The following is a 16026-nucleotide window of genomic DNA, read 5'->3' as shown; positions in this document are numbered from 1 at the left end:
GTCCATATGATTCTCGATGGCCAGTGAAAATCACCAGTGTGCGTTATAGTCCAAGCCTTCTGGTGTTATAAAGTCATCTTACTTCAGAAGACTGGATAGAATAGAATAGAATAGAATAGAATAGAATAGAATAGAATAGAATAGAATAGAATAGAATAGAATAGAATAGAATAGAATAGAATAGAATAGAATAGAATAGAATAGAATAGAATAGAATAGAATAGAATAGAATAGAATTGACAAGTGTCCAGCTAACAGTGAACAATCTCAGAACGTTCTTGCAAGGTTTTCTAAAAGTTATTAACAAACGATCTTCCAGGAAGATTATGTTCATTCAAAGTTATCTGGTCATTAATAATGTTTTCAAAATGATAGGAGAACAAAATTATGGCAATGCGTTATTTTACAGTGTCCTTGTTACACATGTTGCATGTAGTAATAACAGTAAATCATGCATAATTACATGCAACTGATCCTAAACCAAACTAAACCCGAACCCTATATTAAGTGCATGTTCCTAATTGACATTAGTCAGTCCTTAAATGCATCATTTTATTTTTTCTGAAAAGATGATCAAATGGAATGTTCCCTTAACGTTTGTATAAACAAAAATAAAAGTTTTTAAAACTTGAATGTTCAGTGAAATTTCAGAAATAATGTTTTCATAACCTAATGAGAATCGTCATGTAATTGTTTGCTGAGTAACTTTATTGATGCTTTTTGTTGTTGTTGTCATTTTAGAGTTTGACAGTCCTCATTCACTTTCATGATGGAAAAGAGGAGCTAGGTATTTACCTAAAAGTTCATATTTTATGTTCAATGGAACATTGAAAGTAATGCAGATTTAGGAGGGCATAAGTTTAAATAAATAATGAAACATTCTCATTTTGTAGAAGAACTAATCATTTAACCTGAGAAGGACTGTCTCAGGATCACAAAACATCTGCTAAAATGGCAAGCTAAAGATTTACACTACGCATTTTCGAGATTGCTATGATATTAAGAATCATGGGTTCAGTGAGACACACACATAAACCAAATGTATTTGAAATGTGCATAACACTGCAACTTAATAATGTCCAGTAAGAGGTTACACCCTTCGGCAGTTGTAGTGATACCTTCAGAGACCATGAGGTGTCTCCGGTCTTCACAGACAGCTGGAGAAGAAACTCCATTATCCGCCACTGACACTCACCACACACACACACACTCCTCATGAGGAATGCACAAGAGACTCACGTTTGACAGTAAAATGTTGCGAGGCTAATGACCTGAGTACAAACTAAGCTCAAACAAATAACTGGTGAAACCATTTTGTGAGGAGAATATTTATCTATATTCAGTAAGGAAATTAAGTTTACATTTAAACCTGGACTCTGCAGTCTGGGTTATTATTGTTGAAAAATAAATAATTAAAAACATTTATTAATGAAAAAATCATTTAAAAACATGAACGTATTTTTAAATAAAACAAAATAGAATACTTATTTCATATCAGCTAGTTGCAAAGAAAAAAATCTCATTTTGTTTACTAAAAAAGTGCGTAAAACAATAAATGATATGGACATTGTCACGGGTGGTTGCTGGCAGACAGATGAGGAAGACTTAATATCCCATTACAAAGGTTTATTTACTAGAGCTCCAACAGACAGGCGAACAGAGAGCGACACACACGATCCCGGACACAGAACTGAACATATATACAGGTGTTAATGATGGCGACTGATGAGTGAACAGATGAACGTGACAACAAATGAGTGACGAAGGCAGGTGATGACAAAACATAACTAGTCAAAACTAACGTGCATGTGACAGACATGTAAAAAAAAAAAAAAAAAAAAAAAATGACAACAAAAATGACTGAAACTTTAATTGAAATTTAAATGAAAACAACATATTAAAAAAGATCTAATTCAAAATATTAACAAAATATATAATAGTATACAGATGGCTTATATACACACACAAGGATAATCAACAGAACAAGAAACAGGTGTGCAACTCAATTAGAAAATATAGCAACAAGAACAAGAACTCAGGCAGACAGGAAAAGCTATTAAACTAAACAACACAAGATCATAACACAGGTAGACCATGCAAACAATATGTCTTTTAAGAAAGAATAATTAACCCTAGAATGCATAAAGGGGGTCAAACTGATTGTAACACTACCCCAAGAATGCATAAAGGGCCATAGTCATTTCCTATGGGGAAAAATAGAATTTTTTTGTCAGTAATTATAGAAACTGCATTAGAATAAATGCTTTATGCTGTTTGCTGAATATTACTAATTCTAATGTCTTATCTTTCTTTGCTCTTTAAGCTGAGGAGTCTGTAAAGGCTCAGGAATAAGAGCTTTTTATCCTGATGCATTTAAGAGGTTTTATCGTGAGTTGTAAATAAATAAAAACATGATTTACACATTCCAAGTTGAAGTCGTTTTCTTTACAGTTGTGATATTTTATCATGTAATTTAAAATATATTGAGCACCACATAAAATCTTTTTTTTTTTAGGAATTCTTTGTTTTGTCAGGTAGAGGTGGTTTGAAAGTAAATTTTACATATTGGCTTATTATGTGACCCACTGGAATCTTATATAATATAATGTAATAATAATAATAAATGGGACCCACTTTTCACCCACTTTGGTCCCACAAAAAAAAAAGCAAAAAAAAAAAAACATGGGGCCATTTGTGGGTGCAGTGTGGTCACCAATGGGCCCCATAAGGTTTTTGTGTGTAGCCCACCATTATTAGCATTATTAGACCCATGTAAGCCAATAATGAACATCTAAATGGGCCCCACTAAGAGCCCACTATGGACCCGTCTTGACCCCTCTGGGCTAACATCCATGGGGCCCATGTGGAGCCGATGACAGATTTCTCTGGGCCCCATTTAGGTTGCCCATGGAGGGCCCAAGTGACAGACCATCAAAAACCCACATGGAAATGTTGGCTGGGACTACACACATTCATGCTTGACAGAGGAATATGAGCAAACTCTGCCCAAAAGATATGCTTAGAATTCTGCAAATCGTTTGTGAAATATTCTGTCTCTGTCTGAAAAGATCATTTTCACATGGTCTATGAGAAATGTGGAGAGTTCAGACTGGAATATGCTCTACTGAAGATCTAAAGTAGTTTAAAGAACTGCATTTTAAGAACAATACATTTCATTTTCACTTTTGTAATGCATATATAAGGAACTTGGACAAACAAACATGTTTGATATATCAAAACACTTGTGTATCATCAATTATTTTAATTATTTTATTAAACGTTTACTAAAACTTTGTTTGTTTTTTTAAAAGAAAACCATTCATTCCATTATGGGTCATTTTGACCCCCTTTATATATTTGTGTAGGTTTTTTGGTTCATGCATTCTAGGGTTAAGCTGGGTGTATGGCCCTGTTTAAGTATACAGCACACTAATGCATAAAAAAAATCATTAAATCATAAAAATGCTAAAGAAAAAAGAAAAATTCAGCCTGCAGGTCTGCTCATTTCCCACATTAATCTAGTCTAAACCCCGTCTGAAGATGTTAGATCATCACTTCATCATTTCCCGTCTGCCTTTTAACCCTGCGACATCTGAGAGCAATTTTACCTTCTCAGCCATGACCCGTAGATTCATCATAACAGGTTCATCATAAAGCAAAGTGCAGAAATCAGATCAAAGCGACATGCGGATGAAAGTTCTGAGGAAGTCAGTAGATAACCGAGATGTGTCATTAAATCATAATCAAAGCTGGCCTACTATATTAACCTCTTTTAGGTGCCATTTTTTAGAATCCAATGTATATACCAATCCTTTTTTCTTTCTGTTAAATACAAATAAATCAGGATTGAATGAAATCAACTGTTGAAGTTCTCCTTTAACTGAGGAGGATCTTACCCAACAGCTGGTTTAACCATACCTTATTTCTCAAAAGCCGAACAGGTGAGGAAGACAATGCATCACATGACCACGTCATCATCATGCTAATAACTCATCACAGCTTTAGTCATATATTACTCACTAGCCCATCTCACTAACCATATTTATCCTAAAGCAGTCAACCTTTGACCATCTGAACTTCTGCGTTTCAGAACAAGTAAATACATTGAATTGATTGTTTGATGGGATTGTTTTTCCCACACCATTATATGAACTCCATCTGACTGAGTTATTGAATGTTGTCGGCGATTTAAGATGTTCCTGCTGTATTTCAAGTCTGATCTTATTTACATCATTTCTTTAAATCTAACCGTTTTTTGTTGCTCAAAGCGAAATAGTTTTTTCTTTCACAAATAGTCAAATCTGTTGGATTTTCCTCTTCATTTTCCCAGTGATGAGTGACTATGGTAGCCAGGATTTGTCCTTCCCCATAAACAGATGGGGTCTCTTTTTTTAAAGAATAAATATAAATATGAAAGGCAAGGTAGCCATTCCACTCAACAGTGAACAGATCAGGTGACGTATGCGAACCTCTCTTTGCCTGAGGGTTAATCCATGACTGATCCAATTAGATGGCATGTGTTTAAGGAATGGAATGGAATTCCTGAATGGTTTCGTCATAGTAAGACCTTCCGCATTTTGACTGAGACAAATCCCACCTGGTCTCTTTAGGCCCCAACGTGCTGCAAAAGGTTTTCTGATCAGATTTCTGAAACCAGGTATGCAAACACGCATGTGACCACTTGTGTAATCGATATGGAAAAGTCATGAGGAAGCACACCAAAATAGGGGATTCAAAATTTCCTGCGTGGTAAAAAAACACACTGATTACGATCGTAATTTTTCCCCCTTATATTCTTTGTTCAGATTGCTTGCAAGCCATTTAACATGACCTTGTCCATTCAAGCCATTCAAGTGTAGATTTTATATCAAAGAAAAACTCCAAGGCACTCTCCTGGAATGTTAAAAATGCCTTTATTTTATGGCATAGTCAAAAAAGACTTTTAAAATGACTCCAACGCGTTTCAGCACACTGGCCTTCGTCAGGGAATCAAACAGCTGTGAAGGATTACAGGTGTCTTTATAGTGGAAAAACCCCAATGATCAACTCCTCCCACTAAAAACAAAACTACAAAAAACTACAAACATGGGTGTCTAATACAACATGTCACCATAGTAGCATTTAGAAAAACATTTAGAAAAAAAAAAAAAAAAAAAAAAAACTTTCACATAAACATTGGTGGAAGTAATTAATGTCAAATCTACAAAAGACTTTACAGAAAAACCGTGAAATCTAGCTCATCATTGAAACCCGGATATTTGGTGGCCTGTAATTTAAAAATCCAGAAAGCCTCCCTTTGATTGAGTTGGCGCTGTCTATCACCCTTTCTTATCGAAATGGGGATATGATCAATTCCATAGGCTTGTAAAGTTGATGGGTTACTGTTATGCTGCAGGAAATGCTTGGCCATAGGATAGTTAATATTACTCTTACGAATGGCATATTTGTGTTCTGCCAATCTATCCTGAAAGCGTCTTTTTGTTCTACCAATGTAAAAGACTTTACACTCTGGGCATTCCAACTTGTAAATAACAAATGTGGTTTTACAGTTTATAAAATGATTGATAGTGTACTCTTTCTGAGAGATACAATCTTTAAAAGTTTTGGTCTGGACAACACTAGTACAGTGATTACAGTGATGACATTTGTAGGACCCCTTTGGTTTAGTTTTCAACCAAGTTTGTTGGTCATTTGGTTGAAGATGACTATGGACTAATTTGTCTTGTAAAGTTGGACATCTCCTGAAACTGATTAAAGGTGGTTCCTTAAAAATCTCCCTTAGTGTTGTATCACTCTGAATGATACTCCAATTGTTCTTAACTATCTGTTTGATTCTTTCTGCCTCTGTACTATATGCTGTCGCAAAAACCACTCTATCATTTTTTAGTGTGGGACCACTTCTTTTTTGTAATAGAGTTGGTCTGTCCCGACTTCTAGCTTTTGTATAAGCTGTCTGAATGGTAGCGTTTTTATAACCCCGTGCCTGGAAACGTGCCACCATGTCCTCTGACCTGGTCTTAAAGTCATTTTCCTGGTCACAAATCTGTCGCACTCGTTGGAACTGCCCTAATGGAATATTCTCTTTTAGCCTCTTAGGGTGGAAACTTTTTGCATGGAGGATGGTGTTTCTGTCTGTTGGTTTTATATATAAAGATGTATGTAAGGTACCTTGACTGTCCTTATATATAAAAAGATCTAGGAAGTTTATGCTTTCTTTACTGTAACAAAGATCCAGCTTAATATTTGGACTCGTATTGGACTCGTATTCAAGTGTAGGTTGCACTTTTTCAATAGTCCACTTTAGACTAATTAACTATAAATAACTTTGCAACTGCATGTTAACTAACTCTCATTAAAGTATTAGTAGACTGTTAGATTCGGGTTCGGGTTAGTAGAATAAGTTGACATTTTACTTACAAAGTTACTTATAGTCAGTAGAATGTCTGTTGAGGAGCATTTAAAAAGTGTCCGCAGATATTAATCAGACAGTCTACTAATAATCTGCTTTTGACATGTAGTTGCAAAGTTACGTTAGTACTCTAAGAGGGGCTTTCAAATCAAAGTGCTATGTGTATTTGAGCTCAACACAAAAGTAATGTTGTGACTGACAGAATAAAGGTGCCACATTAGTTAATTTGCAGACATTTCATGTCCATTGTCCACTGCCAGTAAGAAAAGTATGAAGCACAGCTCACACAGAAGTAACTAAGCAGATTTTTGTTCTGGATGGGAAACTTTTTTAGCCTCAGGTAAAACTACCGAACACATGGATTCCTATTGAAATGTCTGGATTTCGGTGAAATCTTGCAGAGCCATGGTTATTGTGACCACAGCTAAGGAGGGAAGGGTCTCGACGAGATCCGAATACAATTGGTCAGCCAAGTCTCCTTTATGAACACGTGTGATCAGATCACCGAAGACTTATTTTAATACCAGTTGGAATCAGGGCCTCAGAGAAAAGAGTGTTTCTCACAATGTGCTCTCTCCTGTCGTTACAAAGTGGTCCATGGGGCTTTCGCACCGGCTAGTTCTAGGAACTTAGTTATAGGAACTAGCCACTAGAAATAAAGGTTCCCATTGGAACATTTTCCTGGTTGCATTCGCACCGCCAGTAGGAACTCTGAAGTGACGTGAGCTGCGCTTGTTGTTGTGACTTTTATTTTGATGGCACACAGCGCTCACATTCTCCGTTAGTTTATGATATATCTAACAGTCCAGTCTGATACGTTATTAGATAGAACTGTTATACATAGAAAGTAGAAAGTATATGAAAAGGCATTAGCGTTTGCCATGTGGTTGATGTCCAATGTCGCTTGCTGAGCAGAAATACATAATCATGTTTCTCTTGGTCCCCTCAAAGTCGTGTTGGATTTTCTCTTTAGTAGAAAGGTTGAGAGGTCCGTCTATCACTGTTTTCCATGTTCGTAGAGTTAGTTTGTGGAGTAAATAATAGGCTATAATCTGTGTGTTTACACTGCTTTTTTTAAAAATGGCGGGTGCTTGTGTTTTGCGTGCGTTCGGCCAATCAGCGAACACTAACGTCACTGGTAGTTCCTATAGTGCTGGTTTAGACTAAATTAGTTCCTTCAAAGGGAGTTCCTAAAACTAAAATCGTTCCTAGTTCCTGCGGTGCGAACGAACACGACAAATGTTTTTCCGCCAATGGTTCACTGAAAAAAAAAGATTTTTGCTGCTTGTTCAAATTGCTTACTTAAAATGAGCTTAAGCAACACAATTGCTATACATTTTGTCCTAACTTAATTTGATTGTGTTCAATCTGCTTAAATATATGTAAAAATTTAAGTTTACTTAATCCGTTTGTGTTGGATTACATGAATGATTTGTGTTGCATTAACTGAAACTGGGCAGTGCTTGTTAAGAGAGAATAAATGTTAAAATTAAGTGTTATTTTATGTTTTTTTGCAAAAATGAGAAAAGGGGAAGACTTGGTAGTGTGTGTTTAATGTTCAATTACATTGGAATTATTAAAACCATTTAAATTACAGTGGGTGGAGAAGAGTGGAGCATTTTATGGACTGATTCAGATACATTCAACTGGCTGATGGAGCATGTAAATCTTAGCATTTAAGACGCTAATATGTGCTACTGTTAGTAAATAGCTAGCTATATATGGTCTATCAATTCAACTGTGTGTCTCTAAAATAAATGAAATCTTAATGGATGAATGAATATATGATACCTGAATCATGCCAGGGAGCCTTTAAAAATTTACTTTGAGACTACTTAAATGGGTCGCTTAAAATGATTTCATTCCATGATGTTGAAGTTACATGAACAAATTATGTTTGTTTAACGTAACCCAGTTATGTGGAACCTGTTGACATAGAAAAGTTAATTAAAGCCAACATATCTTTTTTTTTTTTAGTGTAGGAACTATGAAAAGGTTCATTCGGTGCGGAAGCCCCTTAACAAGCTTTCTGGTGCCACCACATGCCACTCAGTGAGTGCAATTTATGTCTTTGTTTATTCATTTAAACCTACATTAGGGTAATTCACTTACACTTACATTACCAGCCTCCCTCTTCATAACAACATGGATTTGTTTCCCAAGCCATTTAAGCGAACTTAAAAAAGATTTCACTGGTCAACACTGAAAGAGAGACTGACCCCTAACCTTAACCTTACTATAGTGTTAGTAGATACTGATAGATAGCTTTACTGGTTCTCACAATATGATCCATCAATGATTTTTCTGAACCCTGAACTGAATCTGAGAACTGAACTTTAACAGGAGACTTGACCAATGAAATCAAGTGCAGGGCAAGATTTGAGCTTCGCTGGTTTGGTTTACAATCACGCTTGTAAACCCATTAAACAGTATCTGGTTTCAGCGATCCTGTTTAAACCTAGTGCTTTCCGGTTCAGACTAACTGTGACGGATCTTAATACCAGTTGTAAGCGGTGTCAAGTTTTTAAAACATGACTATTAAATGCTGGAAGGTTTGTTTGTTTAACCAACAAAGTTAGAAAGCTCTTAACCAACTGAAGCTATAAAATCATTTTGCAAAAGAATTTCAAAAGAGGCTCAGAAGTGTGAAAGCACAAAACACTTAAAAGTACCAGTTATAAAACGTTGCACTTGAATTAGATTAATATATTGACCCAAGCTCAGACTAAATTGGGATTGTAATGATTATAAGCACATCTAGATAAATTAATTCCAGAGATACTAGTGTTTTCGGCCTGTTTGCTGCCCAGTTCTCTGCACTCATCATGAAATACCTAAGACTGTGGTTTTGGACCGGCTGGTGATAAACTTGCCAGTGTGCTTCAGATTTCTTTTTTCTACAAGCTTGGTTTCTTCTGTTTTCTCTCAGGAATTTCCCTGGATGTTTCCTCCACTGCCACATGGGGAACAGCGCGCGAGGGTTTTGGTTTGGCAGCTTTTTGAAAGTTATTTTAACTCCTCAGTGATAACCTGATGAATTAATTCAGCATCTCAGTTTATCTTTCACCGCAGGAAAAGGAAATAAACAAAAACATTTGTTCTTTATCTGACAGTGGAGAGGATGAATCAAAGTTGTCTCATTTTCAAACTCACTGCCTCATGTTCCTCACACTGATTTATGAAAACCCATTTTTGCGACAGACGTTCTATTGTTCTGTTGTTATAGTATATTAGGCACCCTGTGTTATTATAATAAATGTCTCCAAAAACACTTTGAGGTTTAAATTCCTAAATAAGAGTCATAATAATACCATCATGGAATTGCATTAAACAAAAATAAATAAATAAGCAACATTTACAGCCTTAACTATTGTACCACAAAAATCTGTAATTTGCATATACAGTAACTAAATTCACATTTTTACTTTATTTAGAGATAGATATTGCTCATGTATTCATCTGTAGCACAACAGAAGATGTAATGAAGAATATGTTTGTCCAGATAATCAGAGGGAAACTTAGTTTATAATAGTTTAATAGCTTATTTTATCTGCACTGTAAAAAAAAAAAAAAGTTGAGAAAATGTAAAAGTTTAAGGCAACCAGCTGCAGGACATTTTTGAGTTTTCTCAACTTACGTGTTTGAGTTATCTAAACTTTTCTCAACTTTTTTCATGTTAAATAGTTGAATAAACTTTAAAAACTGAGTTTGTCATACAAAATGTAAGTTGGATTTTTTACAGTGTGCCTAATGCCAGAAACTCATGAACTCCATTTGGAGCCTTGCTTCATCTTTTGAATAAAGATCTGCGGTAACACTTTATTTCGATGGTCCCCTTTAGACAATCTACTGACTATAAGTAACTTTGTAACTACATGTCAACTTATTCTAACCCGAACCCAAACCTAACAGTCTACTAATACTCTAATGAGAGTTAGATGACATGTAGTTACAAAGTTACTTATAAGCCTTATGTCTAAAGTGTAACAATATCTGTCTTAGGGTGTGCTGGGTTTTGTCAGAAATAAACAGTAGTTTCAGTAAAACTGTCTGGAAATGAAAACCTAACAATATATTAGATAAGATGAACAAAAACTTCTGATGAATGGAAAAGAAAAGGAAAACATTCTCGCACACACACACACACACACACACACACACACACACACACACACACACACACACACACACTCTCTCTCTCTCTCTCACACACGCACACACACACACACACACACACACACACACACACACACACACACACACACATAAGCTGTTGAATTTATCTGAGGGGAAAAGTTCTATGTCCTCGCTGTGAAAAATATTGCACACTAGAATGAAAGTGATTCACTTCAGCAAATACAAATAATTCAGTTATTCGTGGTGTATTTCCAGAACTCTGAAAGAACTCTGCTTTTCTGTTTTTCAATGGCTTCTAGCAAGCTCTGTCTTAGGCAGATTGAGTAATCAACCTCTATTGTGCTCGTAGAAGTCAAAAACTCTCCAGGCCAATAGTTAATTAAGAGCATCAGTTAAAGGGGTGGTTGATTATGATTTGACTTTTCTAACTTTAGTTAGTGTGTAATGTTGCTGTTTGAGCATAAACAACATCTGCAAAGTTACAACACTCAAAGTTCAGAGCAAAGGGAGAGATTTGCTTTTAAAGAAATCGCTTTTTAAGGACTACAACAAACGGCTGGTAGAGACTACACAAGCTTCGTACCAGGTTAGTGACATCACCAACCCTACAATTTACATAAACCCCGCCCCCTGAACACAATAGATTATCATTTATAGATTATCAAGACAGAATATGCTAATCAATGACTAGAAGATAACTACACATGAGATACATAAATTCATCAACTAACATTCAGAAATGTCCTGTTGCTTCTACATGTTGTCACTTCTTCTTGAGTCTCTCCATCTTTGTCTGACTCCGGTTTGAACATAAAAATCCGTTTGTTGTTGCGTAAACGGCCCTTAAGTTGATTAATAAATGATTTTGGATTTTTACATGATTACACGATTTTAACATCGTTTTTTACAAACGAAATGAATAAATTTAAAACTTACTTAAGCTACAATGATTTTCTTCTAAATCTGCTGTACAGCAGAAACAATCTTTGTTGCATTAATTTCTATTATCACTGTAAAGCTACTTTGAAACAATCTGTATTGTAAAAAGCGCTATATAAATGAAGGTGACTTGACTTGACTTTTTATCTGGAGGGTTAGGTTTCATGAAGGGGTGATCAGGGTCGTTTTTGTAGTTGGTTCTCCATGATCAAAATGTAACCATGAGGAAATCGAATCAATCCTACTATTAGCGGAAACGAAGCTGTTTCCACTTCAGACAGAAAGCTCAGTAGTCTTGAGCAAAGTCTCTGACTCTCTGTTCTGGCCGCTGTACTAATGTTCTCGATCATGATGATGATGCTCATTTGCTCCAGCTCCTCGCCACGGGTTTCATTTGCTCTCTTGTGAGAGAAAACCTGGGCCAAGGGGTCATGAAGAGAGAGAAATCACAGACACTCTGACTTAAAATTCCTACATGAGTAAAAAAAAGATTTACACTAAAATGAGTCGCATGTGTAGCAGATAACGAACAGAGAATTGAGCCAAAAAGACAATGCACAAGCTTAAAAACATACATTTACTTTTTAAACATGTTTTTTTGTATGTATTACGTCAGCATTTTCACAAGTTCTCTCAGACTTTTGGATCCTACTGTGTCTTGTGTGTGTGTGTGTGTGTGTGTGTGTGTGTGTGTGTGTGTGTGTGTGTGTGTGTGTGTGTGTGTGTGTGTGTGTGTGTGTGTGTGTGTGTGTGTGTGTGTGTGTGTGTGTGTGTGTGTGCATTACAATGCATTATATTGGAGATTCATATAGGACATTTCTAACATGTTTTGAATTATATATATCAAATTTCTTACTGAACACATTGTCCTCTCTCATGCTGTGCTTATACAATCTTGCATTTAAACTACAAGGAAAATTACCACCATTACTTTAACTGTTTTTGGGCTGTTTTCTTTTTAGGAAAACTGCTTGAGGGTTGACTCATGATAATTCGCTAAAAACACACAAAAAGTATCAGGAAGTAAAAAATCTCCATCCATCTTTGGCATCTTTACAAATTCAGTTTGAGGCAAGAATTTACAACAGATTCACCACAGTGCAAAAATCGAACTTTTTTGTCTTATTAACTGATACACTCTGGCCTTTAAATAAGGAAAGTAGCCATATTACTGACTTAACTACATTATTTAGTAGTGCAACAGTTGCACAGCTGTGTTTACAGTTTTTCTCAATCGCTTTGGCACATTTTTCGAAACATTCTCTAAACTTTAAGCTCAAATTGTCACAACTTTTTGCTGGAACATCAGAACTCTATGGCATGTCTGCAAAACAACTCACCTAGTCTGGGGCCTTAAGCACATTTTCGCGCAAATTCATCTAAAAGCGCCAAATTTGGCACAGATGTAGCTCAGGTCCTACTGAAATGATTTAGCTAGGGCACCGGAGCCAGCGACCCTTGGGGCCAAGATGGCGGCCAAATCCAATATGGCCGCTGCCCGAAAAGGTTTCCGGCTATAACTTTTGAACCACATGAGTTACAAATACAAACTTGATATCTTTTTCAGCTTAATTGATCATGGGAAACACATAGGAATGTTAATATTTATGGCCCGGTGCATTGGGTCCTTTAATCCTCCAATTCCAATATGGCCACTGTCCAAAAAACCAGTTTTGACTGTAGTATGGGGCCTTACACCCCATTGTTCGCGCAAATTCATCTACAAGCACCAAATTTGGCACAGATGTAGCTGAAGGCATACTGAAATGATTTAGCCAGGGTGCCCGAGCCAATGGTCCCTGAGACCAAGATGGCGGCTAAATCCAATATGGCCGCCGCCTGAAAGGGATTCGGCTATAGCAGGGGTGTCAAACTCAGTTCCTGGAGGGCCACAGCCCTGAAGAGTTTAGCTTCAACCCTAATTAAACACACCTGATCAGCTAATCAAGTCCTTCAGGCTTATTTGAAAACTGCAGGTGTGTGTGTGTTGAAGCAGGGTTGGAACAAAACTGTGTAGGGCTGTGGCCCTCCAGGAACTGAGTTTGACACCTGTGGGCTATAGCTTTTGAGCCAGTTGAGATACAAATACAAACTTGATGTCTATTTTACCCTTTTTGACCATGGGAAACCCATAAGAATACTTACATTGATGATTGGGTATCAGGACCCCCCAAATTCCCTAAATTCAATATGGCCGCTGTCCGAAAAAGGGTTTTGGCTACAAATTTTGAACCAAATAAGCTACAAATGAAAACTTAATGTCTGTTTAATTTTTGTTAACTGCTTTCTATACTATACTGCACAATAATCTCAGTTTTGTCTGTGTAAACAGATTCAGAGAACAGGTCAAAAGTGACTGGGAAAAGTCAACACTGTATAGAACACAAAAACAAAATGAACATTTGTATCTATACAGTACAGTTATATTTGCAGCAATGTGTTACGTGTAAACTGAACATTCTCAGTTGCTTATTCATTTTTACATACTCTATTATGTCTTTACATACTCTATTATGTCTTTCTCTAACTCATACAGTATACAGTACATATCTTCTTAGTTACATTTCTTCCTATTGCTCTTCCATGACAAGATTTTTAGTTTACATGTAACAGATTTCTAGGAAAAATTTACTGTAAAAATACGAATGTATTTATACAGTACTGAAGCTGCTGCTGTTCAGAGCTGTGATGTTCCTCCACGTTCAAAAATGGTGGTGATTGTGCTGTCAGCAAACCCCATATATATATATATATATATATAGATTCCAAACTTGATTGGTTGGTTGATTGTGATTCCTATTTCAACACAACGGCAGGCCATTTGTCAATTTAGCAAACATTACAGTTAAATCCATGTCATAAATATTTATGGAATATAACATGTCTGACAGATTTTTTATCACTTAATGGATTATTTTGCATGTGAAGGCTCACACCATGAAAGACTGTTTAGAAGTTGTGAAGAGTTTTCAATTTCACTGAGAATCAGCTCATCAGTTTTGATCCACAGGCTGTGTGTTACATGCTTTTCCCGCCTTAGCTGCCATGGACACCTTAATCAGTCATGGTCTCATTAGTCATGTCAGCTGTGTCTTGTTTCTTTGATTAGGTCCTTGTGTATTTAAGCCCTGTGTTTTGTCCTGTTCAGTTGTCTCTTGTTGTTGATGTTAGCCTGGTGTGCGCGCTTAATAACGACCGAGTTGGAGTTTATGATTAATAACGACTGCTGCATATAGATCCTGTTTCCTCGTTGCTGCAACCAGACCCTTAACACTGTGCATTTAGTCATTGTGCAAATTGTAGGCAATTGTACTTACTTGTTTGCACACGTGCCGAAGCACATGCAATTTGCTTAAGTCAACAAGAAATTTAAATCTGATATGAACAAGAAATTAATTAAGAGATCTAAATGGGTTTTGAGGGGAAAAAAATCTTATTTAAGAATTGAGAAAAACGGTAAAAATTCTCCAGTAAAGACTGATTTTTTCAAAGGATTTGTGTTGAAATGTGTTTTTAAGGTGTTGCAGGGTAAACACTTTGTTTTATAGTAGTATTGATATATTTATAATAATGTTGAATTATACTGTTGTACATTAAGCAGAGAAGAATCATGGAGCTTGTCTTACCTCTTGTCTCTTACATGGCAAACATCATTTTGAGTGTACCGTAAAGATGTGTATATATACAATACCATATGACTTTAATAGAATTTGGACATAAAGAATTTGGATTTTACATTCAACTAAACAACTCATCAAAAAGCACACACTGTACAGTATATCAGCATGAAATAAGTTCAGTAGCTTAATTCAACATTTAAAAACAACTTAATATACATGTATGATTACACAAGGTTCATAATTACAGCCATTGTCCATTAAATGCCTTTGTCTAAGGCAGCAAGTGGCATTCACCCAACTAGAACTGATGACAGAGCAGGAAGGTTAAAGTCTATGATGATGAATAAAAGTCTTTTTAGTCAGAGTGCCATTGGCTTCCCACTGTCTGACTCACTGCACACACTGATGACTGATCTCTGTGAAACCCCGTTGTGAGAGTTTACTCCTGGGCCAAGGCTTTATGCTTATTCAGACATGATGATTCGCATAAAGAGATCGCACACACGAGACGATCGTATGCATCCCACTGCGTGCTTTCTCCAGGTGCCTTCCCAGAGTAAAAGCTGAAACTCCTAGGGCTGTGAAACGCAGGATGAATCAGTGTTGATGGGCGGGATAGCGTGAGGATGCAGGAACTGCCTGGGTGTTTAGTGTTTACATGAACTGCACCTGTGGGTCTGAACCATAGACTGTAAAAAAATATGGGCAGTGTCCGAGACATCACCCGTCGGTTTCTGAAGAGCATTTCTGAATTGGGCCAGAGAAAGTCTAATGAGGGGAGAAGTGCCACTCAATAAACTTCCGGTTGCAGTTCCACTCTTGTTCCATATGAGGGCGCTCACATGACGAGTGCAGAATGAATGGAGGTCTATGGAGCTATACCGCTCAAAATCCACTTTTCTCAGGATATAATTTTTTGTC

Source organism: Squalius cephalus, assembly GCF_949319135.1.
Source record: "Squalius cephalus genome assembly, chromosome: 22".
Taxonomy (NCBI): domain Eukaryota; kingdom Metazoa; phylum Chordata; class Actinopteri; order Cypriniformes; family Leuciscidae; genus Squalius; species Squalius cephalus.
The sequence above is the reverse complement of the archived record's forward strand: the minus strand, read 5'-3'. Positions refer to the sequence as shown.